Source organism: Neoarius graeffei, chromosome 19 (genome assembly GCF_027579695.1).
Source record: "Neoarius graeffei isolate fNeoGra1 chromosome 19, fNeoGra1.pri, whole genome shotgun sequence".
NCBI classification, from domain to species: domain Eukaryota; kingdom Metazoa; phylum Chordata; class Actinopteri; order Siluriformes; family Ariidae; genus Neoarius; species Neoarius graeffei.
In genome coordinates, this window is record NC_083587.1 from 12,376,948 (window position 1) to 12,390,307 (window position 13,360).

At 41.4% G+C, this 13,360-nt stretch overlaps 2 non-coding genes across 2 annotated transcripts; both read left to right on the forward strand.

The window, feature by feature from the left end:
- Positions 1-101: 101 nt before the first annotated feature.
- Positions 102-285, forward strand: LOC132868118 (U2 spliceosomal RNA). Its single transcript, XR_009650807.1, has one exon. It is a non-coding gene; the product is annotated as a U2 spliceosomal RNA (small nuclear RNA).
- A 12,630-nt stretch (positions 286-12,915) lies between these two features.
- Positions 12,916-12,988, forward strand: trnat-agu (transfer RNA threonine (anticodon AGU)). The gene has a single exon. It is a non-coding gene; the product is annotated as a tRNA-Thr (tRNA).
- Positions 12,989-13,360: the final 372 nt, after the last annotated feature.

Here is a 13,360-nt window from a genome sequence, read left to right on the forward strand (position 1 = left end):
ATACACGCCCCCAAGATGATGTCTCTCTTCAAAAGGATCCAGCTGTTGGGGGTGGAGTCTAGCTGTGTATACCTTTCTGGATTTTAATATGTGGAAGTGGTATATTTAAAGCCATTGACTTTAGTGTAGTATCTGTTCTTATCAGTTTATTACTGGATATGTTTTTTTTTATGAGCATGTTTTATTAAACAGATTCTTAGAGCAGAGAGTTATAATAGTGGCTTGCTCCTTCTGCTCCACGCATCAACCTGTGATTCTAGTACCTCCAGGAATAGTGCCCTCATTCAAAAAATGAAGAAAAAAAAACATCTTTCTTTCATAGTGTAACTCCATAGGTATAGAGTGTGGATACATAAAGAAACCCATTGAATTGCTTTCTGATGGTTTTGGTCCTGTGTGTGCCTTCCACCACAGGAAACCCAACAACTAGTGAAGTGAATAGTGAAGTAGAGTAGTAGTTGGGACAGTGTAGTAGTGAATAACTTGTCGCTGTTGTCGCTCAACGTTTTGTATAACATAAGGAAACAGTATAGTAACTATAATGGTAAAGAAATAAAACTAAAGAGGCTGGCTATGATATAAGAAAATTCTACAACCCAGAAGCAGATGGGAGCTCCGCTTTTAGGCAGTGCCTCAATCTATATATTAAGGCTTAAAACTCTTCCTATGCCGGGTGGCACAGTGGTGTAGCGCTTAGCGCTGTCGCCTCACAGCAAGAAGATCCGGGTTCGAGCCCTGTGGCTCGTGAGGGCCTTTCTGTGTGGAGTTTGCATGTTGTCTGTGTAGGTTTCCCCCAAAGACATGCAGGTTAGGTTAACTGGTGACTCTAAATTGACTGTAGATGTGAGTGTGAATGGTTGTCTGTGTCTATGTGTCAGCCCTGCGATGACCTGGTGACTCGTCCAGGGTGTACCCCGCCTTTTGCGCGTAGTCAGCTGGGATAGGCTCCAGCTTGCCTGCAACCCAGTAGAACAGGATAAAGTGGCTTGAGATAATTCATTAAATCAGGTTTGGAGAGCATGCAAATTAAGCAACCTATTAGTTCATTTGTCTTCAGTATAAAAAAAACTGTTTTACTGCTTTATGATACTATTATACAACATGTGGCACCAATATAATCCCTTTATAAATATTCAGAGAGAAAGAGAGATTCCCACCAAAAATTTCTCAAAATCATCAGCAGAACTGCCTACAGTATAAACAAAACTGTGTGAAAGTTTTTGTACAGTGCAGTTGGATTTCCTGTCACTGTGGGCCGCAGAGCACAGTAGTATAGTGCAGAGTCTGATCCAGCAGTAGAGGAGATGAGCAGATCCACTTGGTTATTCTTTTCATCAACTTTAGCAGACATTCTTGGAGGAAGGTTGGAACAAAGAGCTCCACTTGGAAAAATATAAAGAAGGAACTCAGGTGTAGATTTTGGATGCTGTATGCATCAGTACAGGTTGTTGACTGTACCAGTGAGTTTTCTGTAGCTGCAGGACAGAGTGACATCATCACCTTCATGTACAACTTCACGAGTGAAAAGTGGCTCTATTGAATCTGCCATGGAGTCACCTGTCATAGAGAACATAATGTTTTTAAACGTTACATAATCAAGCCAGAACTACACAAGTCAGACCCACATTCTACTGTTTCTTAACACCACACAGACTAATTAATCATTGTCAACACATAACTTTTGAAATAAAATAAAAAAAATCTAATCAAAACTCACCAAGTGAAAGCCACAGACACATTAATATAACAGTGAACATGATGAATGGTCTTAGCTGAATTAAAATATTCTGAGGACTTTCTGTAAGCTAATATGGAAACATCATAAAGCTTCAAGAAGCATCATGAAGCTCCGCCCCCACAACATCACATGACAGTGTCACTTACAGTGTTGACAGATTGTTGAGTTGCTGCAGCATCCTGGCTTTACATTTAATTCAATTTTATTTGTATAGAGCTATTAACAACAGACACTGTTGCAAAGCAACTTTACAGAACTATATAAATGCCAGATATAAATTTATGCCGACTGAGCAAACCTGAGGTTACAGTGACAACTCCTGAGACAACAAAAGGAAGAAATCTTGAGGGAACCCATCCTCATTTGGGTGATAACAGACGGTGTGATTATAAATACCTCACTTCTATAACTGTGTCCTATATACAGTGGTGCTTGAAAGTTTGTGAACCCTTTAGAATTTTCTATATTTCTGCATAAATATGACCTAAAACATCATCAGATTTTCACACAAGTCCTAAAAGTAGATAAACAGAACCCAGTTAAACAAATGAGACAAAAATATTATACTTGCTCATTTATTTATTGAGGAAAATGATCCGATATTACATATCTGTAAGTGGCAAAAGTATGTGAACCTTTGCTTTCAGTATCTGGTGTGACCCCCTTGTGCAGCAATAACTGCAACTAAACGTTTGCGGTAACTGTTGATCAGTCCTGCACACCGGCTTGGAGGAATTTTAGCCCGTTCCTCCGTACAGAACAGCTTCAACTCTGGGATGTTGGTGGGTTTCCTCATATGAACTGCTCGCTTCAGGTCCTTCCACAACATTTCCATTGAATTAAGGTCAGGACTTTGACTTGGCCATTCCAAAACATTAACTTTATTCTTCTTTAACCATTCTTTGGTAGAACGACTTGTGTGCTTAGGGTCGTTGTCTTGCTGCATGACCCACCTTCTCTTGAGATTCAGTTCATGGACAGATGTCCTGACATTTTCCTTTAGAATTCGCTGGTATAATTCAGAATTCATTGTTCCATCAATGATGGCAAGCTGTCCTGGCCCAGATGCAGAAAAACAGACCCAAACCATGATACTACCACCACCATGTTTCACAGATGGGATGAGGTTCTATGCTGGAATCCAGTGTTTTCCTTTCTCCAAACATAACGCTTCTCATTTAAACCAAAAATTCTATTTTGGTCTCCTCCGTCCACAAAACATTTTTCCAATAGCCTTCTGGCTTGTCCACGTGCTCTTTAGCAAACTGCAGATGAGCAGCAATGTTCTTTTTGGAGAGCAGTGGCTTTCTCCTTGCAACTCTGTCATGCACACCATTGTTGTTCAGTGTTCTCCTGGTGGTGGACTCATGAACATGAACGTTAGTCAATGTGAGAGAGGCCTTCAGTTGCTTAGAAGTTACCCCGGGGTCCTTTGTGACTTCGCTGACTATTACATGCCTTACTCTTGGAGTGATCTTTGTTGGTCGACCACTCCTGGGGAGGGTAACAGTGGTCTTGAATTTCCTCCATTTGTACATAATCTGTCTGACTGTGGATTGGTGGAGTCCAAACTCTTTAAAGATGGTTTTGTAACCTTTTCCAGCCTGATGAGCATCAACAATGCTTTTTCTGAGGTCCTCAGAAATCACCTTTGTTCGTGCCATGATCCACTTCCACAAACATGTGTTGTGAAGATCAGACTTTGATAGATCCCTGTTCTTTAAATAAAACAGGGTGCCCACTCACACCTGATTGTCATCCCATTGATTGAAAACACCTGACTCTAATTTCACCTTCAAATTAACTGCTAATCCTAGAGGTTCACATACTTTTGCCACTCACAGATATGTAATCACATCACATCACATTATCTCTAGCCGCTTTATCCTTCTACAGGGTCGCAGGCAAGCTGGAGCCTATCCCAGCTGACTACGGGCGAAAGGCGGGGTACACCCTGGACAAGTCGCCAGGTCATCACAGGGCTGACACATAGACACAGACAACCATTCACACTCACATTCACACCTACGGTCAATTTTAGAGTCACCAGTTAACCTAACCTGCATGTCTTTGGACTGTGGGAGAAACCGGAGCACCCGGAGGAAACCCACGCGGACACGGGGAGAACATGCAAACTCCACACAGAAAGGCCCTCGCCGGCCCCGGGGCTCGAACCCAGGACCTTCTTGCTGTGAGGCGACAGCGCTAACCACTACACCACCGTGCCGCCCAGATATGTAATATCGGATCATTTTCCTCAATAAATAAATGACCAAGTATAATATTTTTGTCTCATTTGTTTATCTGGGTTCTGTTTGTCTACTTTTAGGACTTGTGTGAAAATCTGATGATGTTTTAGGTCATATTTATGCAGAAATATAGAAAATTCTAAAGGGTTCACAAACTTTCAAGCACCACTGTAGTGAAAAGGGGCAACTGGGTAACCAGGAAATTCATTGTAGTTTTGGCATGAAGTCTATTTTGTTGAAGTTATCAACTGCTTACTGATCGAGACTTGAATGCAAAACTGTTCATGACAACTGCAGTCCTGAGCCATCAGAGCAAAACTGTTTTTCTCCAATGCTATCTTCTAAGTGGATCTTTAGGCTGTCCATAAGGGGTCATCCTCCACAGGAGTGAAGTGATGAGAACTCGAGCCAGAAGTAACGCATCAGATCAGCATCACTGGTGTCTCAGGAGTGGCATGTGTAGCACAATAGAGAGAGAGAGATAGAGAGAGAAACACAGATTGTTAGGTATGCTCACTGACATGTAATGGTTACAAACAGTGATCATTGTGTGCTGAGTGCGAGTGGGGACTCCGGCAAGACTAAATATGATGGCATAACTAAAAGGGAGAGTCAGAACATAACAGAGACTTGAAGACGCCATGGTACGTAAAGTGTACATAAGGCCACTGTACTGTCAACAAATGTGAGTGAATGTGTAAGGGGGGGCAGAATCCAAACATCCCATTTTACCATGGCATTACATTACATTACATTACAGACATTTCACAGCTCGATGTACAACCCCGATTCCAAAAAAGTTGGGACAAAGTACAAATTGTAAATAAAAATGGAATGCAATCATTTACAAATCTCAAAAACTGATATTGTATTCACAATAGAACATAGACAACATATCAAATGTCGAAAGTGAGACATTTTGAAATTTCATGCCAAATATTGGCTCATTTGAAATTTCATGACCGCAACACATCTCAAAAAAGTTGGGACAGGGGCAATAAGAGGCTGGAAAAGTTAAAGGTACAAAAAAGGAACAGCTAGAGGACCAAATTGCAACTCATTAGGTCAATTGGCAATAGGTCATTAACATGACTGGGTATAAAAAGAGCATCTTGGAGTGGCAGCGGCTCTCAGAAGTAAAGATGGGAAGAGGATCACCAATCCCCCTAATTCTGCGCCGACAAATAGTGGAGCAATATCAGAAAGGAGTTCGACAGTGTAAAATTGCAAAGAGTTTGAACATATCATCTACAGTGCATAATATCATCAAAAGATTCAGAGAATCTGGAAGAATCTCTGTGCGTAAGGGTCAACGCCAGAAAACCATACTGGGTGCCCGTGATCTTCAGGCCCTTAGACGGCACTGCATCACATACAGGCATGCTTCTGTATTGGAAATCACAAAATGGGCTCAGGAATATTTCCAGAGAACATTATCTGTGAACACAATTCACCATGCCATCCGCCGTTGCCAGCTAAAACTCTATCTAAACATGATCCAGAAGCGCAGACGTCTTCTCTGGGCCAAGGCTCATTTAAAATGGACTGTGGCAAAGTGGAAAACTGTTCTGTGGTCAGACGAATTAAATTTGAAGTTCTTTATGGAAATCAGGGACGCCATGTCATTCGGACTAAAGAGGAGAAGGACGACCCAAGTTGTTATCAGCACTCAGTTCAGAAGCCTGCATCTCTGATGGTATGGGGTTGCATTAGTGCGTGTGGCATGGGCAGCTTACACATCTGGAAAGACACCATCAATGCTGAAAGGTATATCCAGGTTCTAGAGCAACATGTGCTCCCATCCAGACGACGTCTCTTTCAGGGAAGACCTTGCATTTTCCAACATGACAATGCTAAACCACATACTGCATCAATTACAGCATCATGGCTGCGTAGAAGAAGGGTCCGGGTACTGAACTGGCCAGCCTGCAGTCCAGATCTTTCACCCATAGAAAACATTTGGCTCATCATAAAATGGAAGATATGACAAAAAAGACCTAAGACAGTTGAGCAACTAGAATCCTACTTTAGACAAGAATGGGTTAACATTCCTATCCCTAAACTTGAGCAACTTGTCTCCTCAGTCCCCAGACGTTTACAGACTGTTGTAAAGAGAAAAGGGGATGTCTCACAGTGGTAAACATGGCCTTGTCCCAACTTTTTTGAGATGTGTTGTTGTCATGAAATTTAAAATCACCTAATTTTTCTCTTTAAATGATACATTTTCTCAATTTAAACATTTGATATGTCATCTATGTTCTATTCTGAATAAAATATGGAATTTTGAAACTTCCACATCATTGCATTCTGTTTTTATTTGCAATTTGTACTTTGTCCCAACTTTTTTGGAATCGGGGTTGTACAACATACACAGAGCAGCCTGTGGAGCAGTTGGGGGTTAGGTGCCTTGCTCAAGGGCACTTCAAAACACTCCTCAAAACACTTATCAACACACTCTCTGCCCAAGAACCCTTCAGATCTGCTACTTTATGTAATAAAAAGGCTTGACGAAACAAATATATTTTCAGCCAAGACTTAACACTGAGACTGTGTCTGAGACCCGAACACTACTTGTACGGCTGTTCCATAACTGGGGGGATTTGTAAAAGAAGGCTATGCCTCTGCTGTAGCCTTAACTATTTGCGGTACCAACAGATAGCACCTTTTGAGCTAAGTCGTTGTGGTGAGTCATAAAGGACCAGAAACTCATTCAGGCACTGTGGCGTGAGATAAAGCACATTTGGTGCTTTATTGTTAAATAGTAGTAGTGTATAATCAGTGCGAAATTTGATTGGGAAGCAATGCAGTGTGGATAAGATAGGGGTGATGTGGTCATATCTTCTAGTTCTAGTAAGGACTCTTGCTGGAGATTGTTTATGCATCTGTTAGATCATTCAGACAGTAAGGCATCACAGTAATCCAACCTGGAGGTAACAAAAGCATGAACTAGATTTAATGTGGCATTATTACTTCAGTGCCAAAACCCAAGATTGAAACAGGGACCTTTAGAGCTTCAGTCTAACGCTCTCCCTACTGAGCTATTTCAGCAAGATCATGCCACCATCTGAGCAGTCATGTCACCAATATAAACATTAGTAGTTGCTAAATCCAATCGGTAAGGTCACATGGTGTTCCTTTTTAACCAAAATCTAATGAAATATAAAGTGTTTAAAATAATAGATCGTATCATCTGGAAGCATTACATATGTAATGTACTTACGCCTACTGCCCAATTTTGGGCATAGGCCACAAACAAGTGCTCTCCAGTCATCGCGATCCTGGGCGATCTTTTCCAGTTGTCCCCATGTATAGCCAGACCTCTTCATCTAGGTCATGATGCCAGCTGTTTCTTGGCCTGCCCCTCTTCCTTCTCCCTTGTGGGTTCCAGAATAGGGCCTGTCTTGTGGTGTTTGATGCAGGTTTGCGAAGGGTATGACCAACCCACTTCCATCTTCTTTGGATTATCTCTTTTTCTACAGGCTGTTGTCCTGTTTGGTGCCACAACTCCAGGTTATTGATGGTATTTGGCCAGTATACTCTTAGGATCCACCTGAGGCAGGTATTGATGAAGGCCTGTATTTTATTCATGGTGTTGGCCGTTGTCCTCCAGGTCTCTGCGCCATACAGAAGTATAGGCTTTACCATGGAGTTAAACATCCTGATTTTGATGTTGCATGGCAGTTCCGACGATCCCCAGACATTCCTCAGCTGGTGGAAAGCTGCCCTTGCCTTTCCAATCCGTACCTTTACATCAGCATCGGTCCCACCCATTTTGTCCACTACGCTTCCAAGATAGGTGAAACTCTCTACTTCCTCTATTGCTTCTCCCTCAATCCTGATTGGGGTTGTGTTTTGTTTACTTTAAGGATCTTGCTCTTCCCTTTGTGTATAATGAGGCCAAGACTTGCTGAGTAAGTTGCTATGGTTGTGGTTTTCTCCTGCATTTGTTGATGGGTGTGAAAAAGAAGTACCAGGTTGTCAGCAAAGTCAAGGTCCTCCAGTTGCGACCAAGGTGTCCATTGGATGCCATTCCTCTTTTGGGCGGTTGATGTCTTCATTACCCAGCCTATTGCCAACAGGAAACAAAAGGGTGATAGTAGGCATCCTTGTCTAACTCCTGTCCTTACACGAAAGGCTTCTGTGAGATGTTGGCCATGAACAACTCTGCAGGACATTCCCTCATACGAGTTCCTGATGATGTTGGTTATCTTTTCTGGCACCTGATAGTGCCTCAGTAGTCTCCAGATAGTCTGTCTATCTACACTGTCAAATGCCTTCTCGTAATCAATAAAATTTACATATAGAGGTGAGTTCCACTCCAAGGATTGCTCCAGGATAATCCTTAATGTTGTTATTTGGTCTGTGCAGGATCTGTTCTTCCTGAATCCTGCTTGTTGTTCTCAGAGATGTGGGTCGACCATGTCTTTCATCCTGTTTAGGAGGACTCTGTTGAAGATTTTAGCTGGGGTTGAGAGCAATGTTATCCCTCTGTAGTTGGAACATGAGCTAAGGTCCCCCTTCTTTGGGAGCTTGATCAGGTGGCCCTCCTTCCATTCTAATGGAATATCCTCCTCCTCCCATATGTTTTGGAAAAGGGGATGGAGCATGTCCACAATGGTCACTTCGTCTGCCTTCAAAACTTCTGCAGGAATACCATCAGGTCCAGCGGACTTCTGGCTTCTCAGTTGCTTGACGGCCTTATACATTTCTTCCTTTGAAGGAACGTCACAAGCAATAGGGAGATCACAGCTGGCTGGCTGGATATTTATTGGGTTTGGTGGAGAAGGCCTATTCAAGAGATCCTCAAAATGCTCTACCCATCTCCGCTTTTGTTGTTTTAACCCTGGAATACTTTTCCCATCTCTGTCCTTCACTGGCCTCTCTGGTTGGTTAAATTTACCTGAGAGCTTTTTGATGTTAGCATACAGCTCCCTCATGTTGCCCTTTTGGGCTGCGTCTTCTGCCTCGGATGCCAGGGTTTCCATGTATCTTTTCTTGTCTGCTCTTAAACCCTTCTGTTTGCTTTTGTATATTCTTCTTTGGCCTTAACTTTCCTAGCACACGTGCAGCTGTTGTTCATATCTGCTTTCTTCATTTTCCTCTCCTGTACATTTTTTAACGTCTCCGCTGAGATCCATTCTTTATGTCCCTGCTTCTTGTAACCAAGCACTTCTTGGCATGTTGATGTTACTACCTCTTTAATGCTTTGCCACTTTTCATCCATAGTTTTTTCCTCAGTCTGTTGTTGTAGGATCTGGGCCTTTTTTGAAAGTGTAGTTTTAAATTGTTCTAGCCTGTCTGTTTCCTTCAGGGTGGTGGTGTTGTACTCTGGCGCTGACTGGATTGTCCTGTCCAGTTTCGCTTCAGCTTGAGTTTTATGCAGGCACACAGTAGATGGCGGTCTGATGCAACGGCCGCTCCCCTTCTGACCCGTACATCTTCCAGTGATCTTCTAAACCTTTTTCCAATGCAGACATGGTCAATCTGATTTTCGGTCCTGAGGTCTGGTGACACCCAGGTAGTCTTGTGTGTCCGCTTGTGTTGGAAGAAGCTCTTCCCAGTGACAAGGTTTGTAGTGGCACACAAGTTGGCAAATCTCTCCCCATTCTCATTCATTTCCCCCAAGCCTTCTTTTCCCATTATTCCTTCAAACCCTTGGTTGTTTTTGCTGATCTTGGCATTGAAGTTACCCAAGGCGACAATGATGTTTCTTCTTGGCCGCGCCTGGATTATGGTCTGTAGCCTGTTATAGAAATCCTCTTTGATGTTCTCATCGCTCTCATTGGTCGGGGCATAACATTGGATGACATCCAAGTTGATTTTCCTGTTGGTTGTGCAGAAGTAGGCCATGATGATACGTGGGCCATGTGCCTCCCATCCAATGAGAGCTCTTTGGACCATCTTCATTAACATCAGGGACACTCCCTGGCTGTGGGGTGCGTTTGCTTCCTCGTGACCTGAGAACAGCAGCAGCTCCCCTGTGGCTAGTTTGTGCTGGCCAGAGCCTGTCCACCTAGACTCGCAGATTCCCAGGAGATCTAGGTTGTAGCGTCTCATCTCTGCCGCCACTTGAGCTGTTTTGCCAGTTTCAAACATGGTTCTGACGTTCCATGTTCCCATGTTAGTTGTGGTCCTGGTAGAGATGATGGTTGTCCGCCTAGTAGCTTCCATAAGGCTTTCACTACTAGGCATCATTCGTTCTCCAGCCGTGGGTCCATCTTCTCCCAGAACTTTAGTGACTTTTGAGTTTCTTGTTTGAGATTCTGTAACAATTTGTTTTTTCCAGGGTGGAGTTGTTAACCCCACGCCCAACCCCCAACCTGGAGGACCAGGTGCTGCTCTTCGTCTGTCCTCTACCCTGAGCCCTGCCCAGCTTGGTTGCACCTGCCAGGGGTCTAGCCCCCGCCGGTATAGCCCTCAGGGTCATGAAGGCACAAAAGCCCCCCCACCATGACAAGGTAGCAACACATCGAGTGGGACATATGTAATGTGGTAATTGATTAATGAAACTCTTTTATGTTGTTGGCAATTTGTTTTATTCCAAGCATGTTTTTAATTAAATGAACAAATGTTCACACTAAAGAATGAGCAAATAATAAGCTAAATAATGAGGTAAATTTGTTCTCCATGCTCGCTCGTTTCACTGTTACCCCCCCCAGTCTTATATAATAATTATATAATAATGCAGTCTTGATTATTTCAACTGTTATCCACAGTGTCAAGTGGGTAATGATCTCCATTAGAAGTGCACACACGCACACAGATCAAAATCTTTGTCTCTCTCTCTCTCACACACACAATGTTAGATGTGCAGGAGAGATGGCATGAGGTCATTGCAGTGCAGTTCGAGCACAAATCTGCGCACTGGTGTTGGCTCTACTCTCCCGTTTGCTGCCCTGTGTTTGGTCTGTCTGGGGTCCTGGGGGCGGTGATGTGGCCCATCGGTGGTTGCTGTGTCTGTATTGGGCCCCTGTCTGCTTCGCCGGTGGCTGGTGGGATGATGGGGTTTTTGCACTATCTTTTACTGTTCTTTTGTATTGCAATTGTTGTGTAGGTTTTGTCATTGCTCTTTTCTTTCCATTGTCCCTGTTGTTCTAATTTTTGTATCCCCTTGTTTCTGATGCGGTCTGTCATTCCTGTGGGAATTTATTTTTTAAACTTTTTTGTATGTCACATAGTTCCATGTGTGCTCCATATGTTTTTTCAAAGTTTTGGTGTCTTCAGTATTGTTCTGCAGTGTAGAAAATGGTAATAGAAAAAAACTGATACAAATCACTGATACTGTATAAATCACTTAAGGATTAATTTGCACTTTTGAAAATCTACCTATTCATTTGGTTCTTTGCACATCTTGTGTTCATTGTTTGTGCACTGTTGTCTTTGTCTATTGTCTTTGTTTTTTTGTTGTGCTGTATAGCTTCTGTGTTGGTATAATTAAAAAACATAGATTGTCAAAAAAAACCTGAAAAAAGAATATAAACCCCAAATATCCAAACTCGCTTTTAGCAGAAGTCTTCAAGGAATCACTGAACATTTTTGTGAAACACACTATTTTTGCATTGAAAAACTGTCATTAAACTTAAGAAGTACATTAAAAGGATGACTTATAATCCAACAGTCAAGACAATGATGGAATCAGTTTTCTTGCTCTCATTATGTTAAAGAAGAGTATTGCTTATGGATCCTCTCAGAAAGGAAAGTTTGTATGAACAGAACTGGTAACTGGTGCCAATGTTCGGCTGTTACCAATGTTGCTGAAAGATTTTCTCCCATTGTTCGCAGAAATATTTTTACAAGCCTTGAGACATATTGAAGCATTTAAGAATAATTCACAAATAAACAGTTTATTATAAAAGAGGAAACACTGAAAGTAGATTGCACACAAGCATGACAATTTTCTCATTTTTAAGTAAATATATAAAAGGTATAAGATTATATTATGTGTAATAGCTGTTCCTAGTAGTACTGTGTATCCACCAGGCTAATATATATCAGAAATTCTCAATAATGACTTCATTTCACTAAAACACACCTCACTGTGTAAAATCACTGTGGATTACAAAAAACTAACACACAAATATCATTGTAAAATTCAGACACTGCAGGATCTTGACTTTAGAAAGTGGGATGTATATGAACTTATTGAAAACTTGTTTAGTGCTTTTAGCAAGGATATAGCAACTCACAGCAACTCTTTATAAGCATGGTGAACAGAAAAGCAGCTCAGCAATCAACAGCAGAAGACCACACTGGGTTCCACTCCTGCAGCCAAGAACAGGAATCTTCAAATCAAGAACAAGTTCCGATTACACTGGCAAGTGAGTGTATATTTTTATTGACCTCTCATGCTCCGGAAACAAACATTGCTCTTAAATCTATTTTTTATGTAAAAATTTGAAAAATAATTGAGAAAGTAGCCAGAATGTACAGTCCATTGACACACTGCATTATTTAAAATGTGTGTCCTTTTTTTGTGAGGCAAAAAGTAATTATGATTATAAAATAAATTCATTGAAAGATGTGTAAAGTACTTTTATATAACAATAAATTGCTTAACAATTGTTGTAATAATAATTATAATTGTTAATTAATACTTAATTAACAATTATAATTATTATTACAACAATTGTTAAGCAATTTATTGTTATATAAAAGTACTTTACACATTTTTCAATGAATTTATTTTATAATCATGATTTATTTCTTTAATATACATGTATTTATCAAAAGTGAGGCGATGTTGGGTGCGAGAGGTTTTTGCATGACCCAATAAAAATAACTTCAAAAAAGTAATATATGAGTAAAAGTTCACCAAATGCAACATCAGGAAAGTAGAAATTTTGAAAACACTTTCACAGTCATAACCCCAGTGCAGGGGCTTCAAGGTTCTGCTGTGGCCCCAAGCTTGAGCAGCTATGAAAGTGTTAAGGCTCCATAGCTCAGTGGTGAGAGCACTGGTCTAGTAAACCAGGGGTTGTGAGTTCAATTCTCACTGGGGCCTACAAGGAATGCTTTGAAGGTGGAATGATGATCTAGGTAAAAGAAGGGATATTGAGAACACTGACACCAGAAAGTGCTGCTCATGATTTCTCATCATCTGAAGACCACTTTCAGAAGGGCCTCATATAGACAGTTTGAAGATCAGTGAGAATCTGAAGTTGTCTTTGGTGTGTAATTTCTACAAAGCACTTTGCCCTCAAGTCTCCATCATTGTCAGGTGGTATTTGTTTATATTTGGAGGCTACTTTGCAAAATTTACCAAGTCTTGTTTTTGGTAATAATATACAAGTTCAGATATGAATTCATAAATCTGGGCTTGTTGTAATGTTTGTAGGCTGCTGTTTCATAGTTAATTATGCAGGGGAACTTTGCG